Consider the following 17,315-nt stretch of genomic DNA (forward strand, 5'->3'; position numbering starts at 1 on the left):
CCTTTTATATCTCTAAGGGAGACTAACCAATAGAATTGCAGGCTGGGTCAAGCATTATTTCGAAAGATCAAGATCACCAACAGGATAGAGACTGTGACCGTGAGCGAGAGATTAAACGAGAATGTGATAGAGATCGGTTGAGCAGGAGCAAGAGAAGAAGTAAAGTCAGCTGAGATGGTCTGTTAGTATGATGTCCTCTCAAAGTCTGCGGAGATGACGGCGGGCAGCATGGAGGGTGACGATGCAGGCAGTGTAGGGGAGAGAGAGGAAACGAGAGAAGTTATGAGAGGAGGCAAAGGATGGTGAGGAGAGAGGTGGTTGCCTTTTTTTCATTAGGTTTGCGTAGGGGATATGAAGTGGATGTTCCTTCAATACGTATTGGTATTTTTGTCCAAAAAGTTATGGAGGACTTATTGGTATATTTGTTTAGTACTTGGACAAGCTGGTATAAAGTTTCATAATGGGAGACCTATTGGTAGATCTCCCTTAATTTTATTGCGTTCTTATTTCGTTTAAAACAGATGTCAATTCTTAAAACACTTAAAAGGGAGGGATAATTCTCAAAGTAATAGACATTTACATAGAAAACTTAGTTGGCAAAATAATAATGCTCTTTTTAAGGGCCCTTACTTTCTTAGAGAGAATAGATCATTAATTCCAATATCTCATGTGTACAGACGGAGAGACCATAAATTATTGGGGTTTTTACCCCTCCTGGTTATGACGGTATGTGTGGTCAGGCATTGAGTGTCGAATGTTCATTGTATACTAGAATGCCTTGTATGTTTTTGTGCAATTATGCTTGTGTTTGTGCAGATATGTATCTTGAGGTAGCCTACTTTATTTGAAAGTTTCACGTATCTTGATGTGGGCTATGCCAATCGTGCCTCTGGATCATATCAAACAAGGCATAAGTATTCCAGCTCAACAGTGACATGGGTCAGGATATATTATATATTATGGGCTAGGTTTATGTATTAAAATGTTATAATACAGTTGTCTTTAATTAGAAACTATTTGTCTAGGTTTTTGATTAAGGGAATACTTGTATGTAAAGATCGATTCCTAGTTTCGGATTTTTAGAAGCTCCTTAAAATTATGTTGTGTGGTTGAAGTCTAATTAGGAAATTTGGATCTCAGAAGATTTGAAGTCTAAAGCGACTAGGATTCCTTGAAGACTATATATATACGTGTCGTCTGAGACTTACAAAGGACCGAAGTTTGTGCACAATACAAAGCATATTCTTTCAACTTCGGAGTTTCGTTTCATATTTTTATGGTTGAAGAAGAGCCTTTGCACGAGACAGCTCTTGGTGGAGTGGATCACTTGTTGATGGAGTATCAGACAGCTTCTTCTCAACTTGTAGAATTTGGTTGTGGCCAAAATTTGAGCAACTAACGGACTTGTTGCATCTAGAAAACATACACTAAATAGTTAATGTACTAAGGTCTTAGAGTTAGATCTTTTGTAATCTTTATTCACATAGTGGATTATTTTCGAGGTTGGTCATTTTATAGACTCGGGATTTTTTCTTTGTTGGGTTTTCTTCGTTATTTCTGTATGTTGATTATTGTTTACTTATTTCGCTCGTTCCATAATATTTGACTAACGCTTCTTGAACAAAAACACACTCTCAAATACTTTTTGTAAAACAAGAATCTGTACGTACCATAAAGGGTGAGGATGGGTGTTAAGTTTAGCAACCCTCTTGAACGTATTCATGAGGTGAGAATATCCACGTGGTATGAAATATCTTTTTTGAATCATAATTATTGTTCTAAATGTAAATTCATTAGTGCGCCTTCAATTTTTATGATAACCGACAATGATACCATACAAGTTTTCATTTGAACATTAAATATGAGTCTAAGATCGGGTTGCTAGGCCCGTGGACACATATATTTTTCACCTGAACTTGAATCAAAACTGAGTGTGTGACCACAAGGGTATTGTTCTTATTAGAAACTAAACTCAGGACCTTCAAAGTCCATATGATTTCACACCGGAGAGATTCACCAACTATTCCAATCACAAGTGATTTTTTAGTGCACCTTCACCAAGCACATAATGGGAGAATTCCGTTACACTAGCTAGGCCATATGCAACCTCATAAAGCACATTTTGAGATTGTTGTAATCACTTGTTCCTCTAGTGGTTGAATTTCCATTCCATTCTCATTAATTAATCACATGAAACACATACTTCTAAGTCAAAAAATTAATGTGATATTCATAGTCAAGTGGCAAGCTTAATAGATACGACACCACTTAATTATTAAGTGGATCAAGCACTATCCTATAAAGAAATTAAAAAATAAAATAGACTAATCTCTTGAAGAATTAACTATAAATACGCCCGGATATCTTTGAACAATACTCGCAAAAACAGTTTCTATATATCTCACATCAATTTCATGGATTGGTAATTAATTCCTCTTTATTTTTATTTTTCTTTTTTTTTATTGAACAATTACTCGCAAATAATTTTAGTTTTTAATTAAAGTACTGCAAATTTTTTTGAACTTTTGTTTTGTTAACAGTTCAATGAGGAAGAAGCTGTTAGTGATGGTGATTGTTTACGGATCAGTAATATTATTTTCTCGGTTCCCTCTGGAAACTTATGGAAGTCGAATTTCTAGTGTAGAAGCTCCTTACCATAAGAATACACGTCATCGGTACACAAGTGTCGGAGGTAGCCATAGTTCGCATGCTGGTTCGAATAAAAAAGGACAGAGGGATTGAAGATGGTGGCACAAGGGCAACTTAAGTGATATATGAGATGTTTATTAATTATAATGTTGCTGAATTTTCTTGGTCGATTAATATCTACCATACAAAAAATCTAAGTTTGATTTTTGTTTTTTTTAGACATGGCCTAATTAATGGATTAAATAATGTACTTTTGTATTCCTTTAATTTCTTGATTGAATTTCTTTGAATTTATCCATAAATCATGATGTTTTTTAAAACTAGGGTAATTAATTTTTACATTTTTACCAAGAACCAAAAGTTCTGGGTCCCATATCATATTAACTTATTATCATATGTGAGTGAGTTCAGATTTCAGTCACATGTATATTCTCAATAGGGATCACAATCATTGTACTAGTAATTGTATCACTCTTTGATTCAATCACCATGTTTTATGGTCCCATTGATCGACACAAAAATATTCGTGTGTGTACTTATCCCAAATACAGGGTCGTCGGTAAGCAATAAATTCCGGGAGTCCGGAGTCGAATCCCCAAGGAAACAAAATGCAATTTTGGGTGGATGAATGCAAACACTAACAAGTAAAGTTAAATGCAAAAGAATAATGAATAAGATGCAAGAAAAGTAAAACGGACCGAATGACGCGGTAGTATAGACAATTTGTAACCAACTAAAGCAATATTGAAGAAAACACTTAAGTTAAAATATCTAACCCCTAATCCTTCCTAGTGGATGCTAATTTCTCATACTCAAGGTACAATTGTAAACACGTACAACCATACACAATGCATTGTGCGATACTATCAATTATGCATATGCAAAGAAATTGGGCATGAAGACTTCAATTCCTACATGGAGGTTATTGAGCCTCTTGGTCTACGATGAACGCAAAGGAGTAGGCACGTATCCTTATGGATTAATGTTTCCCCTTGAGGCTCGATTTTGCTAGCACCCTAGTTTCACACTCAAAGTCTAATTAACCATGACTTTACCATGCATATTCCATGAATTCCACAAAATCTCATCATCAATACACACAATTAATAGTTATGCAATAAAAACTCAATCAATTAGGGAAATCATGCATTAGACATTAACAATTCCTAATGAAACATATTAAATTGAATCCGTAGACTATACAATCCAAAAACACAATAAACATGCTATTCTCATGCACCCAAATACATAACTATCACAAAATCGAAAGAGATAGATCAAAGCTATGACTCTTGAGTAAGCAAAACTTGTATCCACACTTCGGTATTAGAAACTAAAGAAGAGAACTACCCACTCATGATTTTTGTGATAAATAACAAATTTATTGTCATCTAAACAAGTGTTGACACAAAATTAAAGAGACGAATCAAAAACAGCAAAGAAAACTTAGAGAGAAACTAAATCTACACTACTCCTAAAAATACATATCTACCATTACAGAACTGTCCCCCATTGGTTATAATTGAGATTTGCCCACAAACTCCCTCAAAATTTTCTCTCGAAAGTGCAGGTTCGTAACAGGGTGTCCAGACAGCTTTGGAAGGTGTTTGGACACCTGGTCTTCATCAAGTTCTCTTTGAAGGCTTTATTTCATTTTTCAAATGAAGTATCCGGACCCCTAAAGTGGGTGTCCGGATAGTATCTGTCTGGACACCTTGGGAGCTGTCCAGACACCTCACAGTAAAAATGCCCAAAAAGTGTCCAACTTGTCTGAATAAGGTCCGATTCCTACAAAACCAATGGGAAACACCTGTAAGTGAATAATTAAATTAAAACACACATAATAACATTAACTAACTACTAGAACACCCTAATTAGAGGACACTGGAACCTTAGTTTAGAGGTCCAATCACCCATACACTTACATCAATCAAGAGACAAGATTCAAAACTGGGATGACTAGCATTTTTGCATAAACTTGACTCCATATTCATAGACTAATGGCAGTCTAGTCTTCCTCATACATATCATGCTATTGCTTGACTGGGTCAAACATTATCTCAGTCAAAATAGCACTTGGACCATGACTTCCTTGTATATCTCTAAGGGATACTAACCAATTGAATTACAAACTGTAAATACTCATTGTCAATTCTTTCTATTTTTTCAAATAAAAGAAATTCAAGCCCACGTTTTTGTGGGTAACCTTGACTTGAAATCTTTAGGTTAGGGATAACCTTGAAGCCATTGTGCAAGTTTGTGCGGCGAGCTTGGTAAAACCACAACCTTAATGGATTGAAAGTACTAAGCTGGTGAGTGAACCACTGTAAATTGTTGTTTGCTTTCTCTTCCCTATACTTTTACAGCTTTTATTATTGTTTTGATTATTTGTTTATCTTGTAAAATTTATCTTGTATGTTTTGCGTGACGATTTTATTAAAGAGGTTCCTAATAGAAATTTATGGACACAATTCACCCTCCTCTTGTATGACCTAGTTCCTGCACAAAGGACATCTGCAACCTCGTCAAGCACATTTGAGATTGTTGTAATAACTTGTTCCTCTAGTGGTTGAATTTCCATTCCATTCTCATTGATTAATTACATGCAACACTTCCTTCAAAGTCCAAAAATAAATGTCATATTCATAGTCAAGTGGCAAGCTTAATACAGACGACACCACTTAATTATTAAGTGGGTCAAGCATTACTATCCTACAAAAAATAAAAATAGAAAGACTTACCTCTTGAAGTGTTACTACAAATACGCACTGATATCCTTGAACAATACTCACAAAAACAGTTTCTATATATCTCTAGATCAATTTCATGGATTGGTAATTAATTCTCTTTATTTTCCTTTTTCCCTTATTTTGGATTGAAGAATTACTCACAAATAATTTTATTTTTAAATAAAAGTATTGCAACAATTTCTGAACTTCTGTTTTCTTAACAGTTCAACAAGGAAGAAGTGGTTAGTCATGGTGACTGTTTACGGATCAATAATATTTTTTTCTCAACTCCTTCTGGGAATTTATGGAAGTCGAATTTCTGATATAGAAGCTCCATACAACGAGAAGAATACACGTCATCGCTACACAGATGCCGTAGGTAGCTATAGTCTTCGAGCTGGTATGAATATGACCTCTCCTAGCGGGAGATGAAGGTGGGAATGATGCAGATGAGGACACCAGGGCAACTTAAGTGTGTGTGTGTTAAACAACATGCGATTGCTAAACACATGTTGCATAGGTTTTCTTTATGTTTTGTTTTTTTTTAAAATATCTTTTTGAAAAATATGTTTCACATTGAAATAAAATATTGGAAACGCAAATGATTAAACTTTGTTTATGTTATTGATTGTTGCTAATGAAATGTTTATCATAATTATTTAAGATATATTAATTAAAATGTTGCTGAAATTACTTGGTCGATTAATATCTGCCGTACAAAAAATCTAAAGTTTGATTTGTTTTTATTTTAGCCTTGGCCTGATTAACGGATTAAATAATTTACCTTTGTATGCGTTTATTTTTTTTGATGGACTGTATATAAATTGCCCTCCCCCTTCGTATGAATTTCTTTCAATTTATCATAATGTTTTTAAAACTAATATAATTAGTTTTTTTTTAAGGATTTCATATGATGATTACACGTAAACAAAACCTTGATTCGATATTCACAGACTAATGACAGTCACGAGTATCATGTTATTTTTTGCTCAACTGGGTCAAGCATTATGTCAGTCAAAATAGGAGTTGGAAATGGTGGACCATTGACTTACACTGGAGAAAATTCTACCTCTGCTTCTTCCTTGTATATCTCTAAGGAAGACTAACCAATTGAATTGCAGATTGTAAATAGCAATGTTTTAAAAACCGGATTTCCGATCATGCCGGTTGGCCACCGAAAACCGATTTAACCGGTTCAATCGGTCAAACCGGTTGACCGGTTTTATTTGATTAATTAAATTTTTAATAATTAATAAAAAATTATAAAAAACCTGTAAAAATATTAGAAAAATTAGAAAGGTACTATAAATTAAAATGCATCCAAATAAATAATAACCACATAATAACACTCTCAATCTCAAATTAAACATAATATTACTAAATGTAATTTTCAATTAATAAACATTCTTATAAAAATTACAACATAACTATATAAATTATAAATGTTCAAATCTAACATAATCATTTAAATCTCAATTAGGTTCAACTTTTACTCTTTTTAAAGAAAATTACTTATTTTTTTATACATTTTTATTTTTTTTTTTATCAAAAAATTCTCAATTTTGAATTTTTCAAACCGGAGAACCGGTATTTATACCGAAAACCGGCCGATTGAACCGGTATTTGATCAAACCGATATTTTACTGATATTTTATTAAATCGTACCGGTGACCCCTCCGGTTTCCAGTTCAACCGGTTTAATCGGCCGGTTGAACCGGTATTTTAAAACACTGGTAAATAGTACTCATTGTCATTTCTTTCTATTTATTATTTTTTTTTATAAAAAGAGATCCAAGTCCCCACGTTTTCGGCAGAGCAATTAATACCATCAGGATTGAGAAGAAACAAGGAAACAAGCCCACATGCAAGGACAAAGGGAAATTTCTCACCAGGTAACAAACAAGCAAAAGGAAGACCAGCAAAAATAAACAAGTAGGGTTTGGAATTTGGATTTAGGTTTGAAACAGATTAGGGTTCGGATTTTACAAATTTGTAAATGGTTATCCGATAAATTTTGAAAAATAAACAATGTTTATGTCATTGATTTGAAACATATGAGACCTAAAGCAGTGGACTTCACTTGTCATTCACTTAAATCAATGGTAAAAAATGTGTCCTTATTTTATTGTCCTTACTTTGTATGCTTATGAGAGAATTTTTTTTTACTTATATATATATATATATATATATATATATATATATATATATATATATATATATATATTATATTTATGTATATTGTTAATGATACGACAATTACTCCTCAATCTCCTCCATCAAGTCAACAGCGAGTAATGGAAACAGAGATCACTCCAGCAATCTCTTCATCACCTTAGTAATAGCCTCATGTTTAGCTATTATATCATTCTATACTTGGCATGTAAATCATAGACATAATTGCATACGTAGGTCAACTATACTCTTGTACCTATATATGATGTACTACACCTATACGAATGAATCAAGAAAACTCATTCTTTACATGGTATCAGAGGTCTAGGTTCCACAATCCTCTCTTTCCAAACATAACTTCATCTTCTTCATCATCATGTCTACTGAATCCTCTCCTTCTTCTGATCTTTCTTTTCCCTACTCCGGTGGTTCCAGCACATCAAACTTTCTCAAACTTGATGACACCAACTATCTTCAATGGTTATGTCAAATGAAACCCTTTCTCATTGGTCTAGGTCTTTTCAAGTTCGTCGATGGTTCTTATCCAGCCCCACCGACAACCATTTCTTCCACAACTACTACTGATGCCACCTCCACCACCACTAATGTCTCCATCCCCAATCCTGCGTATGAAAACTGGGTATGCACTGATCAATTTGTTGTGAGTCGCATTACCACCACTCTCGAACTTCCCATCATCTCCCTTCTTATCGGTTGTACAACGGCAAAAGATCATTGGGACAGTTTACACCTTCATTTTTCTCAAAAATCCATTGCTAGTGCCGCCACACTTAAGTCCCAACTCTTTGATCTCAACAAAGGTTCTAAGACTGTTGAAGAGTACCTCCACCATGCTAAGTCTATCTCTGACAATCTCACCTCTATTGGTAAGCCGATTGATCCGGATGATCTCGTTATTGCCACACTGAAAGGCCTTGGTCCTGACTATCTTATGCTCCGCACTGCTCTCTACAACAATCATCCTCTCATCTCCTTCACTGAATTGCGCTCCCGTATTCTGGCCTTTGAAAACCAAAACCCCACTCTCCATCAAACCCCATCTATTCCTACTGCTCTATATAACACACATAGTGGGACTCGTGGCAATCACACTAATACCCGTGGTCGCGGCAATCGTCATTCTCGTGGCGGCAATCGTCACCAATCCCGTGGCTCCTCTCGTGGCTACAATCCACACTCCCCTCATTATCAGCCCTCTAGTCCAACGCCATGGCATGGCACCCAAACTTCAAACACTGCATGGAACAACCAAAGTCTTCTGGGTCCAGCACCCCAATGGTGTCCCACGTGCGGCACAAATCAACATGGCCATGCAACCTGCCCACATCGTTACTCTGGACCAGCAATTACGCCAAACACTCCTCTTCAAAATCCCTCACCCTACAATGGTAAGGATCAAGTATGTATGGGTAATGGCACCTCCATGCCTATTGCCCAAATTGGTACTATTTCTCTACCTCTTGGATCCACTCGTTTTTCTCTTCCTAATGTTCTTAGTATTCCTGAACTACGCAAAAATCTACTTTCTGTTGCTCAGTTTACAAAAGACAACATGGTATTCTTTCTTTTTGCACCATATTATTATCGCATCTATGATATTCTAACTGGTGCATTACTCTTTCAGGGCCCTTGTAGAGATGGTCTCTATCCACTTCATTTTTCGTCATCTCCACTCTCTCGTGCCCCTCACGCTCTCCTCACTCAACATTCTTCCATTTGGCATCGTCGACTCGGTCATACGTCACCAACTATCCTTGCTCGTCTAGGCTCTTTACTTGGCCAAAAAAGTTCTTTCAATAATTTCTTTTGTACGGATTGTGCTGTTAGTAAATCCAAGGCTTTGTCTTTTGAATCACGTGTTAATTATGTGTCAACTCCCTTTTCCATAATTCACAGTGATGTTTGGATGTCTCCTGTTTCTTCTGTTAGTGGTTACCGTTACTATGTTTTATTCACAGATGAGTTCTCTCGCTATTCTTGGATCTTTCTCATGCGTAACAAATATGAGGTTCTCAATCATTTTCAAAGTTTTGTTAACATGGTCAAAACCCAATTTCACACCACCATCCAAACACTACAGAGTGATAATGGCACAGAATTTGTCAATCATGCCTTCGCTCATTATTGCACACAACTTGGCATCCACCAACGCTACTCGTGCCCTCATACTCCTCAACAGAACGGTCTAGCCGAAAGAAAACATCGTCACATAGCTGATATGACTCGTACTCTCCTCACCACTGCAAGTCTTCCTCTCTCATTTTGGACCGATGCAGTCATGACTGCAATTCACATTATCAATATCTTGCCTACTCCTACTCTAAATTGGTCAACCCCACATACCTACCTCTTTCACAAACAACCTACCTATACTCATCTTCGAGTCTTCGGTTGTTCTTGTTTTCCCTATCTTGGTTCATATTCACCACATAAACTCTCTCCTCGTTCAAAAGAATGTGTCTTCCTCGGTTATAGTCCACAACATAAGGGTTATCGGTGCCTGTGTCGAACAACAGGTCGTGTTTATGTGTCTCGTCATGTAATTTTTCAGGAAACTAGTTTTCCTTTTCTCACATCGCAGGTACCCAAGCTACAACCAACAGTTGCATTGGAGCATCAACCCATGGCTTCAATACAGTCCGAAGTGCCACAAACAGACACCTCTAATCCTCCGCAGCCCATGCTGCCGAGCCATGACGCCCAGCCCAACTCCCCTCCTCTGCCTCTTACTCAAGAGAACGAGGCTACACAGACAGCACTTCCCAACATCGACCCTCTGCCAAGCTCACATAATTGCTCCACCGAGCCCGGTGATTCTTCATTGCAGTCTCAAACCTCTTTGCCCAGTTCAGAATCCAGTACAGAACCCCAACCTGGTGCCTCCGATGATACCAGCCAATGTGCCATTGCCAATCATCTCCCCACCACATCACACCCAATGCGTACAAGATTTAAAGATGGCATTGTTCAACCCAAACAACGCACAGATGGCACTATTCGGTATTCTCTCCATCAAGCTCTTTTAAACAATATTGATGAAATGGAGCCTACTTGCTATTCCCAGGCTATCAAGAGTCCCCAATGGCGGTCTGCCATGACTGAAGAACTGAATGCTCTCCTCAAAAATAATACATGGTCCTTGGTCCCGCCAAACCCATCACAAAACACAGTTGGATGCAAATGGGTGTTTCGAATCAAACGGAAGGCCGATGGAAGTATTGAGCGCTACAAAGCGCGTCTTGTAGCCAAAGGGTTTCATCAACAACCTGGCATTGACTATGGCGAGACATTTAGTCCGGTCGTTAAACCGACAACGATTAGAACTGTATTGGGCATTGCTGTCTCTCGTGGTTGGAGCCTACGTCAACTTGATGTTAAAAATGCCTTCCTTCATGGTTTTCTTCAGGAGGATGTCTACATGTCTCAACCCCCAGGGTTTCACGATCCGGATCGACCACATCATGTTTGTCGACTTCAAAGAGCTTTGTACGGTCTCAAACAAGCACCCCGTGCTTGGTTCCAACGAATAAGCTCTTTTTTACTAGCTGTTGGATTTCGTCAGAGCCTAGCTGATCCTTCCTTGTTCACTTATCACCATGGTGTGCAACAACTCTTCCTTCTTCTCTATGTTGATGACATCATCGTCACAGGAATTAATTCACACCTCCTCCAACAATTTATTGACACCCTCAGCCGTGGGTTTGACATCAAAGACTTGGGTCCTCTACACTTCTTTCTTGGATTACAAGTTCACCAAACTGACGGCTATCTCCATGTGAATCAAGTGAAATATGCGCATGGACTCTTAGAGAAACATGGGCTTCTTCAATGCAAACCGGCGGCGACCCCACTTGCTGCCAAACTTGTTCTCTCCGCCACTGATGGTTTGTTATTACCTTCTCCAACTAAGTTTAGGGAACTTGTCGGTAGCTTACAGTACCTCACCCTAACTCGGCCGGATCTTGCATATGCTGTGAATACAATCTCTCAATTCATGAGCACCCCACGAACCACACATCTAGCGGCAGCCAAGCGCATCCTTCGGTATGTCAAAGGGACCATTGACCACGGTTTAGTTTTCAGGCCACAACATCAATCGGCAAGATTATGTGCATACTCCGACGCCGACTGGGCCGGTTGTCCTGACACGAGGCGCTCAACCAGCGGATACTTAATATATTTGGGCTCTAACTTGATATCATGGTGCTCCAAGAAACAGCCGACGGTGGCTCGTTCAAGTGCTGAATCTGAATATCGCTCTCTCGCGCATGCATGTGCTGAAACAACTTGGTTGTGTTATCTTCTACATGATCTTGGCGTTCACCTACAATACCCAACACTTCTATACTGTGATAATCTCTCCGCCACATACATGGCTGCTAATCCCGTATTCCATGCACGCACACGGCACATTGAACTCGATTATCATTTTGTTCGTGAAAAAGTGGCGCTAGGAAGTCATCGTGTGCTCTTCATTCCATCCGTTGATCAATTGGCGGATGTCTTGACCAAGCCTCTCCACAAACCACGGCACCGATTGTTATGCAACAAGCTTGTCCGACCAAGACCGTCAAGCTTGCGGGGGGGTGTTAATGATACGACAATTACTCCTCAATCTCCTCCATCAAGTCAACAGCGAGTAATGGAAACTGAGATCACTCCAGCAATCTCTTCATCACCTTAGTAATAGCCTCATGTTTAGCTATTATATCATTCTATACTTGGCATGTAAATCATAGACATAATTGCATACGTAGGTCAACTATACTCTTGTACCTATATATGATGTACTACACCTATACGAATGAATCAAGAAAACTCATTCTTTACATATATGTTAACAAGATGCGATCGCTAAACACATGTAGCATAAGCTTTTTTTAATGTTATTGATTGTTGCTAATGAGATGTTTATTGTAAGTTGAGATATATGTGTTTATTAATTATAATGTTGCTGAAATTTATTGGTCGATTAATATCTACCATACCAAAAATTTAAGTTTGATTTTTGTTTTTTTTAGACATGGCCTAATTAATGGATAAAATAATGTACTTTTGTATTCGTTTAATTTCTTGATTGAATTTCTTTCAATTTATCCATAAATCATGATGTTTTTAAAATTAATGTAATTATTTTTTGAGATTTTTACCAAGAATCAAAAGTTCAAGTCACATATCACGTTAATTTATTATGATATGTACAGTGAGGTTAGATTTGAGTCATATGTATATTCTCAATGATAATTACTCGTAAATAATAGAAGTGATAGAGATCTCAGTAACTGCGATCCCAATCTTCCTAGTAGTAGTAGATGTGAAACTCTCTGGCTCAATCATCAGGTTTTGTGAATCCCTACACTTACATCAAAATCAATGAACAAAATCCACTACTTGATGATTGAGATACTAACATTTTTGCAGTCTAGTCTTCCTCATAAATATTCACAGACTAATGGCAGCCTAGTCTTCCTCATGCATATCATGCTATTGCTAGACTGGGTCAATCATTATGTCAGTCAAAATAGCATTTGGAAATGGTGGACCATTGACTTATATTGGAGAAAATTCTAATAGTAGAATTTCCATTATATTCTCATTAATTAATTACATGAAACATTTACTTCTAAGTCAAAAAATTAATGTGATATTCATAGTCCATGGCAGGCATAATGCATTTGACACCACTAAATTATTAAGTGGACTTACCTCTCTTGAAGAGTTTCTATAAATATGCTCCTATATCTTTGAACAATACTCACAAAAGCAGTTTGTATATATCTATACAACTACTTCATGGCTTGGTAATTACTTCTCTTTCTTTTACATTTTCTTTATATTTTTTTTGGATTGAAGAATTACTCACAAATAATTTTAGTTTTTAGTAAAGGTATTGAAACAATTTTTGTTCTAACTAAGGTTTTCTGATTAAGACTTTCTTTCCCAGGTTGTAGTTTTCTCTCTTTCCCATTCTACAAACTTTCTCAATATAACAGTTGGCAATTTGATCAAGGTATGTATTCTCTTTGGTGTTTTATAGTTATATTTACTTAGCAATTATTAGTTTTATATGAACATTTGCGCCTCTATTTTTTTAATGTTTGTCCTGGTTGTGTGACAATTGACAACAGAGATAGCAGGCTTGATGCTAGAATATATTCACATATATTTGAATGTTGAATTTGTTAGCAAAAAGAATAAAAGGAGGACCTGTATGTTTTGTAGAAAATATTGAGAAAAATTTATTCCTTAGGTAATTGTTTTATTGAAATTTGAAATATAAGTGAATGAAATTTAGGGATGTAAAACCCTAATTTTTCTTAAAGGGTAAAACTAAACTCGAATGGAAACTTTTGGGGGTAAAAGAGTAAACAAAAGAAACTAAGGGTCAATGTAGAAATCATTGAAATACCTAAATACCTAGTAGATGGGTATTTATACCCCGTTATCATTCCTTGTAGGATAGCTAAACCTGCCATATACTGACAGCCGCACGAGAAGGATCAAGTCTAGGTAAACCTCAGTCGTTAGAAGACATCGCCGGAGGTGACTATATAGGCAACCAAGAGGTGGATTACAGGCAAAGGTGAATCATAAATTAAGGAGAATTTCATTTGTAGAAAGAGTTTCATTATTAAGGTGGGCAAAGAAATTTTATTTGTATATATGGGTTTGGGCAAATTTTTCGGATGAACAAGGATCGATGTTTTCCTTGTTTCTTTCTTTATTGATCTGGATGCTAGAGATAGTCGGGATTGGAGTAGTTCTCGCCGTAGTACCGCCGGAGAGGGAATCTGAGTTAGGTAAGAATCTCACCTTGTTGTTTGTGGGTATGGGTATACACTGGTGTAAATTATTGGCATGGGAAAAATAATCTGTTGTGGCCAGACTTTAGTTGTGTGATGTTTGCCAGCATGGGTTAAGCCTGTCTCCGCCGGCGACATAAGCAATCCACGCCATTAGTGGAAAAATCACTGCACATAGTTATATACTTGTGTGTGACTTGGTGTACATGGTAAATTCTCAATCTGTGACTTGTGTGTGTTGTGAGGAAGAAAGGGATTAGCTGGGTTTTGGATTGTGTTAAGTTGGGTTTATAAAAAGGGGATAGTCATGTTAAATTGTTTAGCTAATGTTTTAGCTGGGCCATGTATGATGGGTATAGAAAATTTAAGAATTTATTTTTATGGCCAAACTTGAAGATTTAAATTGCTTGAATTGGCTTTGATGGTTTAAGATTTGGAGAGGGTTCTTCAAACAAATTTTGGAGCCGAAGTGTGTATATATATGTATATATATATATATTCTCTAAGAGAATGAGGCTTGGCCAGAATTTTAATGTTGATTAGATTTTATTTTATTTGATCAAATAAATAGAGTGAGTGATTAAATATCGGCCGGATAAATAATATATATTTGGGGAAATGTTTGATTTGATTATGACTCTTCGTAGAGCTTTGTGTCTTAATTTTCTAATAAAGTAAAATATTTTCTTAATTAGTTTGGAAATGGGTTTGGGTGCATGGAAAACCTTATTGTAATACATGCATCATGATATATGTTGACTGTGTGTTCATATTGTGGATTTGTGGAGATGGGTGGATGTGATAGCCTTGTTGTTGTTGTTGTCTGGCTCTGGTTTGTGCGGTGGTTGTGACTCGCGACACACCACCTTGAGACGTGATCACTGTCTGGGATTTATTCCCCTTAATCTGTTCCCATGTGATTATACGGGGATTTGATTGTCGCGGCCTCCGAGGGAAAATCCGGACTGCCTTGCGATGTGATTATACGGAGATTTGATTGCCACGGCCTCCGAGGGGAAATCCGGACTACCGTGTGCCGATGATTGGATGTGGATGATTTGTGGCGCTATGCCCATTGGGAGGAGATGTGTGTTTTGCATATATAATTTGCATGCTTATATATATATATATATGTATGTATGTATATGCATATTGGGTTGTGATTGTGATATGAGCATAACCCTATTGTTCCTGCCTATTCTTTCATTACTCTTGAGCTGATTGTTGTATTTGTAGACTAGTTCTACTCTTTGTCTCATCGTATGTGATTATCGTTATGATTTTCTCTCTCGGTATTCGCATCACGGATATCCGAGTCTTTATCGGGTACTATACCCCTACTGAGCTATTTAGCTCAACCTCTATTTTCTTCTTTCTCTTTCAGGTGAGTACGTAGGTGGTGGCCAGGTTCTCGAGGCGTGAGCGGTTTCCCCATGGATATAGTTGAGGTTATGGGTAGTGTAGGGTTGATATTATAAAGACTCCCGCTTTGTATAAATTATAAAGACTTATTAATTACGTCTCAATAGATTTATGAATACTTTTATTTCATTTTGGGATTGTATTAAATGATTTTTTTTGAGGATTTGCATAGATAGTTTACGTTTTGGATAAATTGGTAATTTCGCAGACCCCCCTCCAGGACGGGTTGTTACAAGGGACATTATTTTTTTCTTCAGCTTTTACTTTTACATGTTTTTTTCCCTGTGAATATGCTTCTCAAAGAAAGAAAAAGAAAGCAAGCACAAGTGTTTTGTTCTTATTGCTCACTTAGGGTTTATTAGTGATGGTTCTTGGATATCGAAGAAATTATGTCTTCTTTGCCTGGTATGATTTACTCTTCATTCGTGTGGATTCTATGGGATGATTTATCTTTTTGGTACCGTGTGTTTCTTGAACTGATGATACAAATCATTATTTCATGATTTTTCGTAATGAAGTTTTGGGAAACATATTTGCAAAATTGGTGAACTCATTTTACCTAAAGTATGCTTATATATTTCCTCTATCCCTTTCTTCTTTTCCAAGTGATGACCTTTAGAAATAAACTTGATAAAGTACTCATTTTTATTGTAAAGATGCTCACTCAGTTTGATCAGGTAAGCGTCTTCTTTGGATTAAGTACTACTTGCTGCCATTAATGACTTTAAGTATACTTTTTCGATTACAAATGTTGGACAACAACTTAAAACAAACACGAATTGGCAGAAGGGAAGCAATGAGAGTTTGGGAATTTCAGTTTAGTTTCATGTTTCTTGGTCACTAACACTTTCTATTTATTAAGAGATCAAACAATTCCAGAGTGTTTGAAAATGTGTTGGCTACTTAGCTACACGTACGTAGTCCTCACTTGGACCTGTCATGGCGTCAAGAAATCAGGCAATGAGACTTTCTGGTTAGTATTCTATATGCATGTGGAGTTTGAAAATTCACGATGTGGGTCGTGATTCATGATTGAAGTAATCGGTTTAGGGTTATTGGTACTTATTGTTAGGGTTTATATAAGTACCAATAACACATGTTGTTATTGGTTTTGCTGATTTTCAATTTGTTATGAGTCCTTCATTTTTTAATGGATTTTTATTTGGTATACCATATTCATATATGCTTTCAGGTTTTCAAAGTTGACAATACATTGTTTATCAGCTTATTATTGTTTGGTCTGCAAACTAATATACGAGGTCAAGATTGTTATATTGAAGTTTAATACAATTTAATAGATATTTGATCTATTGAATTCTCATTTAATGTAGTGACCTCAATTTGTTTTAGACTCATGCCTCAAATGTCAGATACAAGACTTAATTTGTTGTTCTTTCCATACGGTCTACAAGAGGTTAGTGGGAGCATATCAATGCTGGAAAGGCTTCCTTTTGAGACCTCTTGCATGGAGGTTGAATTTTTGGTTCTCCCAGGTTGCAAAGGGACAAGATCTTATTTT

At 36.7% G+C, this 17,315-nt stretch overlaps 1 long non-coding RNA gene across 1 annotated transcript; it reads left to right on the forward strand.

Moving 5' to 3' along the window:
* Positions 1-14,003: 14,003 nt before the first annotated feature.
* On the forward strand, positions 14,004-17,007 carry LOC120002829. The gene is made up of 3 exons (XR_005469188.1): positions 14,004-14,207; positions 14,312-14,371; positions 15,759-17,007. It is a non-coding gene; the product is annotated as an uncharacterized LOC120002829 (long non-coding RNA).
* The last annotated feature ends 308 nt before the right edge of the window (positions 17,008-17,315 follow it).

Source organism: Tripterygium wilfordii, chromosome 7 (genome assembly GCF_013401445.1).
Source record: "Tripterygium wilfordii isolate XIE 37 chromosome 7, ASM1340144v1, whole genome shotgun sequence".
Taxonomy (NCBI): Eukaryota; Viridiplantae; Streptophyta; class Magnoliopsida; order Celastrales; family Celastraceae; genus Tripterygium; species Tripterygium wilfordii.